A 17051-nucleotide genomic window follows, 5' to 3' on the forward strand; every position below is an offset into this window, starting at 1 on the left:
AATAGGCTCAGAAACCTGTACACCTGTTGATTGACGGTTGAGAGTCGGGACCAAAGAACCAAAGCTCAACCCCTGCAAGCACAAATTAGGTGAATACAGCTGAGGGGCGGGGCCAAACAGCTGAAGCTCAATTCCCTACGCATAACTAGGCGAGTCCATAGGAATTACCGTTTGTTCTGGCGCCATCTATGTTTTGACAGCAGTACTACTAATGTTCCCACGTTATGTGACGATCACTATACGGGTGTTACGGTCAGTTGCTCTTCTATATATGTTTATGGACAACGTAGGTGATTTGAGGCAATTTGCGGCCACAGTAGAGTAGTATCCACGCGGTGAGTGGTGGGAGAGGATATATACTGCTTTGTGCTCGACCAGCGGGTGAGAGGTAAGTTATATCGAATAATTATGGGAAAGATAGGTAATTTTTAAGCGTAAAAGAGGTCAGGTAACTGATAACTACAGAGATGGGTAGTGTTTTTTTGTTTTTATTTACTAAAGTGGAACATTACATTATGCCTTTAGCTGAACAAGTCTACTGGTGGGGGAAGTAGACGGGTTTTATGAAAGTATTTTACCTAAATATTTATTTGGTTAACTAGTTCAGACGTTACCAGAGGGTGTTCCTTTTAATCTAATCTTAAAAATCTAGCCGGACGAAGTGATAAAATAAATTGAATAGAACGAAGTGGTTTGCCAGGGTGCTTAACGTTTAGTTTAATTCATTTACTATGCAGCCCATGCTTAAAGAATGCAAGTTAACCATATTTAATTTCTTGTGTTTTACTAGACTCGATACTAAATACCGTTTTTACTCTATTTAATACAGCATGTCGGGTAAATGCCAGTCGCGGAAAGTTCCTAATATGGTAAGTTTTAAAGGAAAATTTTGTAAGTTAATTTTATCGCTTAAGTTAGCGGCCAATTAGCTTAGTCTATTCTGAGGAAAGTTACTAGAATCTAACATTGCAAGTACCATCACTTCTTTTTGAGAAACGTGACTAGATACATGAATCGCATAATTTGACCACTGGCTGTTCATGGTTTAGGTTACATAGTTGAATAAATAGTGATAAGGTTTGTGATTTTGTGTACTTTGACTTTAGCAGAGATTTTGATAGTGGCACAAAATTGATAAGAGGCTAGCATCATTGGGAGTGCTGACTGAAGTTGATTAGGGCGTAGTTATACCAAAGGAAATGATAGTATAAATGGGGTTAAGTTGGGGGCAGAAATGTTGAAAGTAGTGCCTAAAGGCTGTCCTTGGACCTCGGTTATTCACAACACCAGATTTTGGTTTAGACTGCAATAGTTGCAGAATTGGCATATAAAAAAACTGATGCCCTAGATAGTTTTGAAATAGTTAAGACTACCAAATGCAGTTTAATGCTGACACATGTAAGGTTTGGAGGCTAGGTAAAGATGAGCTAAATCGTGTAGATTGTTAAGGGTATTAAATTTTTTGCAGGTGGTAAATTGTCCCTCGGCTGGCACTGCTCTCCAGCCCGGATGTTGATTGGTTAGTCTTCAACTGCCTCCCAACATGGTAGCGAGGTCCTGAGCTGGCATGCAGTGAGGAACGTGGAAAGCTTCCCGAGTTGGCACATGGTATGCCTCCCTTTCAAACCAGCAGCTGACACAAATGTTCCAGCCAACATCAGAATAGTGGATGAAGCCCACACTAAAATGTAAGTGGTACAGTAAATGGACCCCCCCCCCTTTGACACTGAACAGTTGGGAGGAAAGGGGGGGTGGGGAGTGTGGCTTATAGTTGTATTGCTACAGAATCTTTTGCCATAAACCAGTGGCACAGCCTATTGGCACTTGCTATTCAGAATCTTCCCCCTTACATAGTTAATTAAAAAGGAAATGCTGTAGACAAGCTTAACTTTTTGAAGGGGGGCAACATTTTCGTTGCCATCAAAGATGCTCTAACTTCCCCTAGTCATTAGTGAATGGTGGCTAGTAACTCTAATAGGAACTTTACTGCCATTAGAATCTATGCAGAAAAAGTGTGGACTTCTGCTGTATCTGCCAGTTTGCTAGAAATAGAAATTGGCATACTTGCTCAGCAACTACTTGCCCTCTTGTACCATGTTACTCAACCATAACCATCACACCACCCATTCTTCTAAAATAACACCTCATATGATAAAAACTTCTGCTTGTAATAAATATTTCAAACTTTAATATTAGTTGGCTTGCAAGGTGTTAATCATTCCCTTGGCAGAACTGTAGCAGGTTCATAAAGAAATTTATAATAAAGACCAAGTGTGGTCATAAGTGCTGCAGATGGGGGAGATAGAGCCTTACACCTGCAGAAGTTTGGTGATAACTGGAAAGAATAGTCTTGTATAGTTGCTAGTGTAAATATTACTAAATTTAGTAAAATCACATTGTCTTGGTAGTATAGTTGGGTTAATTATGAATTTTCAGACTAAAAAGCTTGGTACATAACTTTCAACAGAATAAATTTGTCCATCTAGTAGTAAGCAGTGGTTGTAAAAGAATAAAGATTTGTATATCAATTTTGTATCGCTTTTATTCAAATGTTATACATAGTTTAAGTTTGTTTGCAATGTTCCAGAAAAGTAACTTTCATAACTAAAGTTGTTAGAAAATAAAAATTTTATACAGAATCAGGTGAGTTGTAGTAAAGGTTAATTTGAATAGATTTGCATAAAAGTAAAAAAAATGGTTAACTTAAACAATATAGCATTGGCTAAAGATAAATGTCAATTGCCATTGAAGTGCAGTTGGAGATAGTTTCTCAAATGACATTTACTGAAACTTGGCAAATTTTTGTGATGCCATATATATTTATGGCTAAATTAGATCTTTACTACTAGAATGTAGGTAATGTTAATTCCTTAAAGAAATTAAACATTTTCCATTTGATTTTTTAAAGTACTGAATGCTAATTTTAAAAGTAAAGGTAGGTCAGTTTTAAATCTAAAGTTAATTTGTTTACATATTTTTCAGATGATGGTGATTATGATGCATGGACTGGCTTGGAGTGAGGCTCCTTTACTCTGCAAAAGGAAATCTACAAAGTGGGTGAGTTTGAATTTTATGTTTTAGCTATATCAATGACCTAATCTTAATTCTCTTGTCTAGTCCATTTATAGGTGTAACCATGTCCTACTGTTACAACCCACAGGGAATGATGCAGTTTGTACTGATCCTACCCCATTTCATAGAAGGGGACCAGGCAGTCCTGCAGATTTCCCTGTCCTGGCTTTTTCAGAGCTTTGCTCTACTACCCAACTAATAGATGGACTAGAATTGCATAGGTTTAGGGACCCTTAACAATGGTGACATTGTTAATTCTCACAGGGCTTGTTTGCTGAATGGGTGCATGCATCTAAAACTCTAGTGCCTGGAATACATTGTACAGTGCTTACATGAAAGCATATGTACAATGTGTTGATGGCACTAGAGTGGTGGATGTGATGCACCCATTCAGGGAACAAGCTCTGCACTAAAATCTGAGGAAGGGATAGGCCTTGCTGAGCCTATCTTCAAAAGATAGGCTGTTAGGATTTTTTGGAGTTATTATTAGGTGTTGGTGATAATAAAAGTAGTGTCCCTGTTTAATGTTTATTTGACAGGTGATTGTCTCTGGAGTTGTCTTGGCCTTTTGGATCTTCTGTTCATCTAGGAGCATCTGTCTCACAACCTGAAATGGTAATAAATATTAGATGCATTATAAATACTATGTAAAACTTATTAAATAAAAATTTTAATGAAACTACTTTATATACCTTATCCTGAAATTATGCTGGAAACTGTTTACTACTATTGATGCAATGTTTAAACATCTGAAATTTTTACTTTGAAAATAAATACTTTAAAATTTACACCTATTTGTAACTTGTTACATAGGTGCATGCAAAATGCATTGAAAAGATGTAAAAGTGGACTACCTACTCAATTTACAAACTAAAATATTGCAAATTAGTCTGAAATATTAAAGTGAAAGAAACTTTAGTCAATATTAATTTTCATATTTGAAAGTAAATTTAAAGCTATGCAACACCTAAGCTTTGTACAAATAATGATTAAATTAACCAAAGATCATTGTTAAATCTACAAAACATAGAAAAGTGACACTGAAGCATCTATACAACATTGTGAAAACCAAGTCTCTGGTAACAAATTTAATCAAAGCTCTTAAATGATATGTCTGCCAAACTTCAGATATAGGAAATACTTTACCTAGATTAAAACCATCATTGTTTGAAAGGGTAAAACAGATTACTGTCAATTAGTTTGACCTAACATCTGCAAGGTCCTGAAGGAATGGAATTTTTTTTTGTAAAACTGTTTGCTAAAAACAAACCCTGCCTAATGAACCTGCTCTTTTTTTAGAAATGGTAATTGCAACATTACCAAAGGCCATTGTTTTAATAGCCAAAGTACCAAATGAAAGACCAAGAAGCAACAAACAGGTACATGGTAGAAAGGACAAAAGAATGGTTACGAGGACCCTTTCATTTGTTAAAGAAATGACTGGGAAAAATGCTGTCATACCACAAGGGGTCTTAACCCTTGTCATATACATCACTGACATTAATCTAAATATTACCAACCACAAAAATTGCTGATAACATGTTATAAAAAAAAAGAATATAACATTGAGGCCTTAATGCAGATCTCTAACTCTACAAATAGTAACAAGACTAGCAATTTCTTAATATAAAACAGAAAATAATCCAAGACCTTGCACGTGAGCCAGAACAATCCATACCACAACTACCACATTAAAATGAAACGACAATGAAGGTAAGGTAATTACCAAACCGGGAAGGCCATGTAGCACCATCAAAGTGCGAAATAATCAGAGGGAGCTAAATATCACCAAGAATGCCAATACGAGAACGAAAACGCATAAGGCGAACGATAACAAAAGTATCCGATTCACCTAGAATTCTATCGAGGGACAAGTGACTGCGAGGGACGGTCGGAAAGCAAGACACACGCTCGTCCTGGAAGTCAGGACATTCAACAAGGATATGCACAACTGTAAGAGGGACAACGCAATTCGGACAATAAGGAGCAGGGCGGCGCTCCATTAAGTGACCGTGGGTTAAGCGGGTATGACCAACCCACAGCCGTGCCAAAGCAGTGTCCCACCGCCGGTTACGGTGGTAGGAGGAAGGCCACGGGGACACACTAAGTTTGAGAGTACGCAGCTTGTTACCAACCACAGAGGGCCAACAGGGAAGAATGAATAACAGGATCAAAGTCGGAATAAGGAATACCTTTATGGGAGATGGGACAAGAACGGATAGCTTCCTTAGCGGCAGCATCCGCACGCTCATTGAAACACCAATATGGCTCGGAACCCAGCAAAACTCTACTGATTTAAATTTACTAACAATAAGAAACAGCCAATGTTGAATCTCAATGACCACCGGATGGACAGGATTAAAGGACCCTAGAGCCATGAGGGCACTACGAGAATCAACTACAACCACAAAGGAGGAACGAGAAAGCAAGAGACGAAGAGCATAGAGAATAGCATAAAGTTCTGCCGTAAAGACGCTAGCCTCCGAAGGGAGGCGACACATGTAAGTACGGTCAGGAAAAACAACAGAGTAGCCCACACCATCCGCAGACTTAGACCCATCAGGGAAGATGGAAATAGAGTGGGAGTGCGAAGAAAAGTGCTCAAGGAAGAGGCTTTTCAGAATTGTAGGAGGGGTAAAGGCTTTAGTAATACAAGTCAAGGACGTAGAAAACTTGGGAAGGGGGACTCTCCACGGAGGTAATGAAGGAACAATACGAGGAGAAACATTAGAAATATGAACAGAAAGAGAATCCTGTAAGCGAGATAACTGGACAGAAAGTGGGAGACAATGAAGAGGAACAGGAACCACAGGAGGAGGAAAAGTCAATGCACGACAGAGGCGAGAGGAAGGATGTTGGAAGGACCGCGCAAGATAGCGAAGACAGTAGCGATCACGGCAGTCCTGAAGAGAGAGAAAGCCAGTGTCAACATACAAACTAAGGGCGGGAGTCGAATGAAAGCCACCAGAGCCGAGACGCAACCCAGTATGGTGCAAAGCATCAAGATGGCGAAGAGTAGAAGGAGAAGCAGAAGAGTATGCAGGGCAACCATAATTGAGTTTAGACAGGACGAGAGAGGAGTGCAAATAGAGGAGCGTGCGCCTATCCGCTCCTCAAGAAGTATGGGACAAAACCTTAAGGAGGTTAAGGGCCTTAGAGCATTCAACTCGGAGGCAAGAGATATGGGCTGACCAAGACAAACGAGTGTCAAAGACTAACCCCAAAAGCTTCGCGGAATCCCTGTACACAATGAGATGACCATAAAGCAACAACAATGAAGTAAAGGTCCTTTCAGTAAGAATCTATCATTCACTGAAAGTTGCTGCAGTTAAAAATAAAAGAAAATACAAGTCCCTAGAAATAAACAAGCAATCTTTTTGACTAAGGAAAAGAAGGTAGTTATTCTACTGTATAAATCTAAGTATGTATTCACTTAGATAACTGTATCCAAGCATAGAGGTTCCCCCCCCCCTTCCCTTTCAGAAAAACATCTACTTTCGAAAAAGTTTAACATTGGCCAACAAAAATGATTCCAGAACTAAATTGCCTAATACCAGAAACAACTGAGAGCCATGACAAACACTGCAACCCTCTCCTACCCCCAAGTCTTATGCTATTTATGATCCAAGGTAATTTGAGATACTATACTGTACTTCCTACAGACGAGTCTAGTGAGAGGGTGATCTCCTGCCGATTAAATTGAAGCCCGATACAGGTGTCAACGAACATCAGTCAGCCCACTTGTAAGCACAGTGGATAACTAATGACATCATAATCTGCAGTGTTGTATGCCTCCCTGTGGCCATTTAAATCAATAAAACACAGGGTTGCTTATGTTTACAGCATAAGGCAAGGTATAGAGGAATCCTGGAATGCCATGTAATGTGTAGTCCTTGAATGTGCTTTAGGCAACCAAATTGAATAACAACATTTCTGGTGTTCGGCTATATAATCCGAGTTTCTCATTCGGTATAATGTTTTAAACCTAAATAGGAATTCACTTTAAAGGTCAATTTATTTGGAAAGTGCTAACCAGATTCCAAATTACTGAGCTCTGAAAGTACTACAAGGCAAGTTTAACCGAATGAGTGTTTGCCTATCCATACCCCCATGAGGTATGTGACAACACTGAATAAAGAAAGGGTCTTTGAGCATTCACCGTGCAGGTATTTGACATGACCAATATAGCCAAGTGTTAAAGATCATTCTAAGCAGTTCTGCACAATCCATATACTATCAATTAATATAATTGTACAATGGTGCTTGGTGGATGATATTTCCTATTAAAACTCATTGGACAACTGTTTGTATTAGACATTTTAAACCTACAAATGGTAGCCCTAGATATCGTACTACAGTATTAATTACAAGATGAACAATGTAAAATCAATACCACAACAGCAAAGGATGACGGCTTTTCAACAACTGACAAACACACAGGTCTAACACCAGCCATCCCGAGAGAGGACGTCCCAAGCATGTACACCCCACAACTTTACATCACCTTTGCTACCTCACGCGAGCACGCAACAGCATGAGGATGCCATACTCCCAAACCAACTCCATGCACTTTGAGGCTTTAACAACTCAACATTTAAAAAGTTGATTTAAAAAATCAAACACCTGAATTTTTCCCTAATTAAATTTACTAGGGAAATGCACACCAAGTCATGAAACTTACAATGAAGATGAACAAACTACACACAACTGTCACCAAACTTCCACATACCACCCCCCTCTCACTCCTGCCCTCCCTCCTTAGGTGCTCTGATTGGCTGAGCACCTGAGCCACCACCACTCACCTCTTGTTGTGAGAGCCTAAAGCATGTTTGGTTGCACTTTAAAAGTTCCCGAGTGTACTCGCCTAATTGTGAGTACCGCCTACCCGGTTCACCATTTTGTTTTTCAATCTACCTCAATTTACCCCTTTACAGTCAAATATTATGCAAAAGTCTGTTTAAGACTTGTCCCTTCTTAACTTAAATAACTGCTTTGGCCATCTGCAATCTTTCTAGGTGGGTAAAAATGACTCTTGAGGCCAGAAAGGACTTATCAGACGGCGATCATAACAATACGGTACACACTCAAAATCACAACCTGATATACACCAAGCAGAAAATCCACTGGAGCTGTGAGGCGACGTAAACCCTTGCCCAAGGCACTGGCAGCTGCATACTCTACCACAGTATATTACTGACTTTGTAAAAGTCTTACAACCGGATTTCCCCATAAATCACAGCAAGTTTTGAGGCCCCTCCTTGAGTCAACGTCTTACGTAAGACCTACAAGCACTCAGGTGAAGGCTGAAGCAGTTCAACACCATACGCCCCAACTTCAAATACACAGTTGAGAGGCGGGACCAAAACGTGATTTTCTGTGTGTGCCTGAAGTTGGGGCATACGGTCTTGCTTCACCCTTCACTTTACCCTTCACCGGCGTACTTCAGGGGTTTTATTTAATACTTGGACTGGCTTCAGTAGGGCCTCCAGACTTTCTGTGCCTTCACAAGTGTCACGTGAATCCCCTGCATAGCAGTGGAACTGCCTTTTCCCTTCACCTTCACTGCCTCTGCACTGGAAGTATACATCTACACCAGCCCAGAAGAGTCATCAGTCCTGCCACCTCTCCATACCCCCCAGGGCCTGGCACGGCCTGGTACAACTCAGAGGCAAGCCGGGCGCCACTGCTAACTGGCAGTTTGTCCCCACAAACAAGCAGTTAGCCGCCTTCAACTGACAGTGGTACAGCTCAACACAAAGGCACCGCCAGCCACAACGAGCAGTTTGCTAGTTGACCAGATGTCCACCTCGTGTTGACACTGGATGAGTCATCACCGCTGGACTATATAAAGAGCGCTGCCTCCCTGGAGAGGCAATCTCTCCCTTAGTGCTCTAGGATCACCTTGGTGTCTCTAACCCGTCGTCCACTTCCAGCCAACATCATGTGACTGATGCCATGGTGGTATGGTAGCTGTCTTCAGAACACCAGTATATCTTCATACTTTTATTCATTGCTTATAGTTCAATTTTTGCATTTAAGATCATTCTAACTTGTTCACCTTTGCATTACATGATAGTCAAGTATTGTCAAGTGTTATTTTTGTTCATTACTATTTCAGTAAATTGTTTAATTATTTATTTGATAATTTTCATTTGTTTCCACCTGCAACTTACACACTGCAAGGCCAATAGCAGCATTTCTTTCATTTATGTGAGGGAGAGCCATACCATCTTGGTTCAGTATAGCTGTGATACCATAACCCGTCACACAAAATATCCAGTTGTAAGACTTTTACCATCAGTGGTGGTAGAGTATGCAACTGGCAATGCCTTTGTTACAGGTTCGCTTCATCTCACAGCCCCAGTGGATTTTCTCACACATTTGAATACATGAAACAACTTTATTTGATACATTCCAAACCAAAGTACTGTACAGTACAGTAATTATCAAACCATCAAATGTGTGGGATAATCATAGTGCGCTAAATATCACTAACGTCGCCAATACAAGAACAAAAACGCATACGGCGAACAATATCAAAGGTATTGAATTTACCAAGAATTTTATCGAGGGACAATTGACAGTGAGGGATGGTCGGGAAGCAAGACACGTAAGTCCTTGAAGTCAGGACATGTAGAGACAACGGTTTGGACAATAAGAAGCAGGGCAGCGCTCCATTAAGTGCCCGTGAGTTAAACGTGTATGACCAATATAGAACCTCGCCAGAGCCATTTCCCACCACCGGTTACGGTGGTAGGAGGAAGGCCACGGGAACACACTACTCTTAAGAGCACGCAATTTGTTACCAGTAACAGAAGACCAACAACCCTGACAACGGGCAAGAATGGGGAAATGAATAACTGGGTAAAAGTCATAATAAGGAATACCTTTACGGGAGATGGGACAGGTGCGGATAGCTTCCTTAGCGGCAGTGTCCGCACGCTCATTTAAGAACACACCAATATGGGTGGGAATCCAGCGAAATTCCACCGTCTTAAATCTACTGGAGATAAGAAACAGCCAATGTTGAATTTCAACTACCAAAGGATGGACTGGATTAAAGGATTCTAGAGCCATGAGGGCACTGCAAGTGTCAACTACAAACACAGAGGAGGATTGACAGTGAGAAAAGAGTTGATGAAGAGCATAGAGAATAGCATAAAGTTCTGCCATGAAGATGCTAGTCTCCGGAGGCAGGAGACACAAAGGTGCAGTCAGGAAAAACAACAGAGTAGCCTACACCGTCTGCAGACTTAAGACCCATTGGTGAAGACGGAAATAGAGTGGAAGTGTGAAGAAAAGTGTTCAAGGAAAAGGTGATTTAGAACTGTGGGAGGGGTAAAGGTTTTAGTCATGTGGGTCAAGGCTTACAGAATTTAGGAACGGGGACCCCTCCATAGGGGCAAAGACGGAATGACACGAGGGAAATATTGGTAACACAAACTGAAAGAGCATTTTGTAAGAGACAACCGTACAGAAAGAGATAGGTGGTGAAGGGGAACAGGAACCACAGGATGGGTAAAGGTCAAGGCATGACATAAGCAAGAGTGAGGGTGCTGTAAGGACCGTGCAAGGTGGAGAAGACAGTAGTGATCATGGCGATCCTGTAGAAACAGGACGCCAGTTTCAACATACAGGCTTAGGGTAGGTGTCGAAGGAAAGGTACCAGAGCTGAGCCGTAACCCAGTATGATGCAGTGTGTCCAGATGGTGAAGGGTAGAAAGAGAAGCAGACGAGTAAACAGGGCCATAATCGAGTTTAGACAGAACGAGAGAGGAATGTAAAGAGAGGAGCAGTGTCGATTAGCTCCCCAAGAAGTATGGGACATGACCTAAAGTTAGCTAAGGGCCTTAGAGCATTCAACTCGGACGTAAAAAATATGGGGCGACAAAGACAAACGAGTGTCAAAGATTAGCCCTAAAAGCTTTAGCAGATTCTTTGTACAAAAGGGGATGACCCCTGTTACCTAACAGTAAATAGGTATCTGGGAGTTAGCTGTTACAGGCTGCTTCCTAGGGGAGGTGCGTGTGTGGGAGAAAAAAAAATTTAGTAGTTAACCACTGAACTGCTCTGTCTCCAAATAACACCCTGGTGCACAAGAAATAAATTCTTTCCAAAAAATTTTTTTCTCTTCTTATATTGTTAAAATGCAGAGTCTGATCACGGGGAAACTAAACAAAAAATATTGTATGTGACTTACTTTAGCTGCGATGGAGCTGGGAAGTTGAGCAAATTATGGGCGCTGAGCGTTGGAGCGTTGGAGCGGTCGGCCCCGCCACCCCGTGCGACGGCAGTTGCTGCGAATAAAATGTTGCGCAATTATTTTGAAGTTTCTCATTCATTTCTTTTTTTTTTTGCTGTAATATTATTTAAAAGTGTGTAATTTGTGGAATTTATATAATTCAAAGTATAGAACATCGCTATGCTCAAAATTATGGGCCTCATATATGCGACATCTTCTACAATCAAACAGTGTTTTTGCTGTTATTACACTATATACACACATTGTATATACCCATCTACGTATGTATTCACCATAACGATCCACTATGTTGGTATGGTGAGCCCAAAAATCATGAGTGAGCTGCCACACCCTGCCAGTCCTCCCTCCCTCCTCCAACACATTACTCGCCAACATTCCTCCTCCCAAAATACTGTTATTGTGTTTATTACACTATTTACACACTTTATGTATAAGTATGTACATGTTTTATTCATGTACATACGTACATACTTGCCATCTCCTCACCTCTCTCTCTTGCCTACTTAATGCTCTCTTGCTTCCCTCATCTCATCACAATCGACTTTATAATGGTCCAGGACGGATCGAAATGTCGTCGTCTATTCAATTTCCAGTGTGTGGTTTGGTCAACAATGAAATCTTCATGCAAGATCTTATAAAGAAAACCCCTAGAACGAGTTTTGCAGATACGAAAGAGTTTAAGGTGAGTAGGGGATGGTTTGAGAAATTTTGAAAAAAGACGTGGTATTCATAGTGTTGTGAGGCATGGTGAGGGTGCCAGCTCAGACAAAGTAGGGGCTGAAAGATTTGTTCGTGATTTTAAAGATTTTGTAGATACTGTATTGATGGATATATTCCACAACAAGTGTTTAATTGTGAGGAGACATGGCTATTCTGGAAAAAATTGCCGAAGAGGACATACATTACCCAAGAAGAGACGTCACTGCCCGGACACAAGCTAACTTGGGCTAACTTGTGTCAGGATAGGCTAACTCTTGTGCTGTGTGGCGATTTGAAAATTAAACCCTTGCTCGTGTATCATTCCGAAAATCCAAGAGTTTTAAAAAATATATAACGTGCAGAAAAACTGTGATGTGGAGTGGTTTGCCCTGCCATCAAAAAATATCTGCAAGAGAAAAGTTTGACACTCAAGGTCCTGCTTCTCGACAATGCTCCTGCTCATCCTCCAGACTTGGAGGATGCATTGTTGGGGCCACTTTTTTTTTTTTTAGGGATATTCCTACATGAGCTCTGAGTTTCTGGCTAATGTACCAATGACATGAAGGAGGAGTTTTCAACCTACCTTGTGTTAGGTGTGCAGAGGTCAATGGTTGAACATAATGTCAGGAGCAAAGGGGGGGCGTTTACCTCTTCGAACACAATTGCGACCATCTTCATCTCTTCGAACTATCCTAAATGCTCTCTTCACCTGTCTGACCAAATTGGGTGTCCAGACCACCTTTGAATCTGAAATTGTAAAATTAATAGCAATTTCAGAATATTCAGTCCATTTATACTAACAAAATTATTGTATACATACAGTACTGTAATTGAAATTTTACAGAATGATAAAGGCAATTTAGCAACTTTGTTAAAATGCACATGGGGGAAATACATGAAAATAGGTTAATATTGTTTGTAAGGTTGATGGGAAATGTTTATTACTTTTATGATTTAAAAGATGTATAGCCCTGATACTCCATCCTGGGTGCATTCCACCAGGTAATGACCACAGCAAAAGTTTTCCACGAGGCTCTATTGTCACACAAACTTTTCACATTTTCAAACTTGATTCATCTTTCCTCCCCCCCCTCGTTCCAGGGGTTTTCTTTAAAAGGTCTTCATGCAAATGCCTTAGTTTCTCACAAATGATGGCCTCTGAAATGCTATCACCTGCTAACTCCTTGTTGTGTATCCAAATTAATAAAAACTTTTTAACATCCTCAAGTGTTTGTGTTCTTTGTTTCGGGATTGTTGATATGCCTTTTGCCACTTTAATGCTCATAATGTCCTTTTTCTTAGCAAGTACAGTGCATATTGTTGACATAGATTTGTTGTACTGCCTAGCTAGTTCAACAACTTGTGCAACATTTTGATGTTTATGAATGCTCTCTTGTTTTTCCTCTATGGTCATTCTCACATGTGTTTTCTTGGCTTGAACCTTACCACTGGCTTTCTTGGGACTCATGGCAAGATATATCATAACAAATTTTATGTTCAAATAGCCAAAAATCCCAAAACAAATGTAATGCTTTACAAAGAATTCAGGCGCGATACTTACTAGGCAGGAGACACTGGTAAACTGAGGCGCGATCACCATGCCACCACGCGCTAGGTCAGCCCATACGTATATCAACAAACTCCTTTCCCGAGGCAAAGTTTGTAACCCGATTCAAATTTTTCGAAGAAATTAGGCTCGTAACCCGAAAAGTTCATAAATATTCATTCGTAAGCCGAGGTGTCACTATATATAACTAAAAAATTAAACTCAGGATTACTTTCAACCCCCACCCCTTTTGCTCTACTCCATCGCCACCTACCTTCACCCCCCTCTATGATGTACTCTTCCATAGACACCTACCTTTGCCCCCCTCCTCCCCTCTACTTCTCCATCATCACCTACCTTCACACCCCCTCCCTTCTCCTCCTCCATCGTCACCTTCCTTTCACCCTCCTTTATGATGTACTCTTCCATAGACACCTACGTTCACTGCATATAATGCTCCCCTCTACTCCTCCATCGTCACCTACTTTCACCCCCCCCTCCGCTCTACTCCTCCAGGGTCGCAGACAATTTCACGAGCGTGAGAACTACGAGTTCTCTAACCACTCTCACACTCCTACTCTCTCACCAGTGAGGGGGAGGGAAGGAGGGAGGAAATGAAGGAAGAAAGGTGGGGGAGAGAGAATAGGCAGGGGGGAGGAGGGCCTAGATACATTTCTTCCATATAGATAGGTAGACTGAGGGAGAGCTGCTTGCCAAGAGCCCTATCAGACAGGCTTCCTATTCCTCAACCCTCCCTAATATGCCACATCCTGGTCAGGACAACTTGCTCGATTGTTATTCTTGGTGTGACTCGAGAACTGACCTCGAGGCGGGGCATGGGCATGGATTATCTCCCTGGGGCACGCACCTCGCTGCCCCAGCTCTCTCTCTCTCTCACATAATCTATCAAGGGTCTAACATGAGGTCATTGTGCCTACCAGAAGTGTATATGTCCAAGGCTGGCCACCTGTCTGGACCATTCAAATGTATAAACACGTAATTAGTCTATTAAAATTATATATAATGCTACAATTATAAATTAATTTGTTCATGGTCATTCGTTTATCAGTATTTTAATATGAGGTATATATACGCATGTATGTATACGTTGACGTACACATATATGATTATGTGTATGGAATGATTATGATTATGTGTAATCATATATGATTATATCTAATGGAATGCATTAGTAAGTGATGTGGTGGAGGCTGACTCCATACACAGATTCAAGTGTAGATATGATAGAGCCCAATAGGCTCAGAAACCTGTACACCTGTTGATTGACGGTTGAGAGGTGGAACTAAAGAGCCAGAGCTCAACCCCAGCAAGCACAATTAGGCGAGTATATGAACGAATGCACATGTATACTTTCAAATGAATTAAGATACCTTGAGATACACAATGACTTAGTTTAAATAGTTTAAACACATTATGGTACTGATTTTGACATGCTGATGTCTGGAAGGGAGAGGGGGTGTGGGGGGTTATTGTCTGAGGTGGAGGACCAGAGGAGGGGGTCAGTGGAAGGATGGTGGCTGGAGGGATGCCATTGTTCTAATGGTTATGAAAACAATTTTTGATGGCAGGAATTCAGTGGGTGTGTACTTCACCCGCACCATTACCATACTGTGCCCTGCTACAAACCCCCCCCCCCACTCCACCCATGCTGTGCGGGGCGTATTACACATAAATCCTCTAATCAAATAAATCTCAAAATAAACAATACCCAAATTTGTAACAAATTAGATGGCAAATTCCTTGGCATTCTCATTGACCACAAGCTTAATTTCCAGGGACACATTCTAAACATATCAAAAAAAGTTTCAAAAACTGTGGGCATTCTTTCTAAGATCAGATATTATGTACCACGCCCTGCCCTGGTGACTCTCTATTACTCCCTTATCTATCCATATCTCAACTATGGTATTTGTGCTTGGGGCTCTACTACCCAAAATCACTTACGTCCTCTAATTACTCAACACAAAGCTGCTATTAGGACAATATCCAATTCTGGCCCCAGACATCACTCGGTACCCCTACTTAAATCTCTGAATATGTTAGACATTAAGTCACTGCGCATTCTTTCATGTGTATTATACATATATAAAACGCTAAACTATAATGCCAATCCTGATCTCAAAAGCTTCATAGAAGGTTGTATCAGAACCCATGAGCATCACACCAGAAATAAATACAGTTTTGATATTCCTAGAGTACGACTTAATCAAACTATAAATGCTCTACAAATCAAGGGGCCCAGAATGTGGAATGACCTTCCCAACCATGTTAAAGACTGTACCTCTCTCAACCAGTTTAAGTTAAAAGCGAAGCTATACCTAATAAATTCCCTGTAACCTACCTTACCCTTCTATTGTCAACCAATGTCTGTTTTTTTCTTTAAAGAGCGCTGTTTGTCGACATAATTGTATTTGTGCTGCTTTTTCATCTATGTTTTCATTTCTTGTTTTCATTCTACTCATTATGCTCAATTAGTATTAAGCTTGTCATTTAAGTTTATCATGCCCGAAACGCTTTGCGTAATAGTGGCTTTAGGCATTGTATGTACTAGCTATACCTATAAGTTAAACAATCCTTGTAAATATTTATTGTATGTATGTACCTTACCTAAATAAAATTGTATTGTTGTATTGTATTGTATTATGGGATAACCGACTGTCTGTCCATTCCTGTCTGCTCGTTATGCTGCCCTTCCTTTTGAAAATTGTCTGCTTTATCGACTTCCTTCAAGACCACACGTTAGCCTCTTATCACGCCCTCTTACCACTCTCAGGGAGCCGGCTCTTCTATACAATAGTTACCACTCAGTCCCCAAGGTGAAAGAGTGTCCGGGCATATGACCTGTTACGTGTACTTATTTGCGATTCGTTTGGGCTGTCACGTGTGGTGATTAGTGTTGGGTAAGGCTAGGCCAGGTCAGGTCAGACTAGGCCAGGTCAGACTAGGTTAGGTAAGGCTAGGCCAGGTCAGGTCAGGTCAGACTAGGCCAGGTCAGACTAGGCTAGGTAAGGCTAGGCCAGGTCAGGTCTGGTCAGGTCTAGTCAGGTCTGGTCAGGTCTGGCTAGGCCAGGTCAGGCCAGGCCAGGCTAGGCAGGGTGAGAGAAGTAAAGCGGCAGGTACTTACGTTTCCGAGAAAGTAGCGGCGGTAGTATATTGTTGATTTAGATTCGACGACATCCTGAAGCTAGTAGGTGGCGGCCTCATCGCTCTCTAACTTCTTGTTGTTGTAGGGGATACGAGGCATACCCAATATCCCCCTTACATTGATCACATCGCACACTAATATTTTTACTATTTCGGACACCAGATTTGTCTGTTTCGTATATGTATAATTGTTCAATATTAAAACCACAATAGAATGCTCTAAGTACTTTCGTATATTAATACATCTTCAGAAGGAATGGTTCGCTCTGAAGATGTATTAATATAAGAAAGTACTAAAGGAAATTC

At 40.9% G+C, this 17051-nt stretch overlaps 2 long non-coding RNA genes across 3 annotated transcripts; one reads left to right on the plus strand and one right to left on the minus strand.

Moving 5' to 3' along the window:
• Window positions 1–271: 271 nt before the first annotated feature.
• On the plus strand, window positions 272–3650 carry LOC138358936 (uncharacterized). Of its 2 annotated transcripts, none has more exons than XR_011225653.1 (5): window positions 272–388; window positions 830–869; window positions 1469–1688; window positions 2983–3057; window positions 3612–3650. It is a non-coding gene; the product is annotated as an uncharacterized lncRNA (long non-coding RNA). The 2 variants fall into 2 exon arrangements; XR_011225654.1 differs by having other exon boundaries at window positions 2983–3053.
• LOC138358934 (uncharacterized) lies at window positions 3587–17051 on the minus strand. The gene is made up of 4 exons (XR_011225652.1): window positions 16726–17051; window positions 12618–12781; window positions 11273–11369; window positions 3587–3679 (listed from the first exon to the last, which is right to left on the minus strand). It is a non-coding gene; the product is annotated as an uncharacterized lncRNA (long non-coding RNA).

The sequence above is a fragment of the Procambarus clarkii genome, chromosome 87, assembly GCF_040958095.1.
Source record: "Procambarus clarkii isolate CNS0578487 chromosome 87, FALCON_Pclarkii_2.0, whole genome shotgun sequence".
Classification (NCBI taxonomy): Eukaryota; Metazoa; Arthropoda; class Malacostraca; order Decapoda; family Cambaridae; genus Procambarus; species Procambarus clarkii.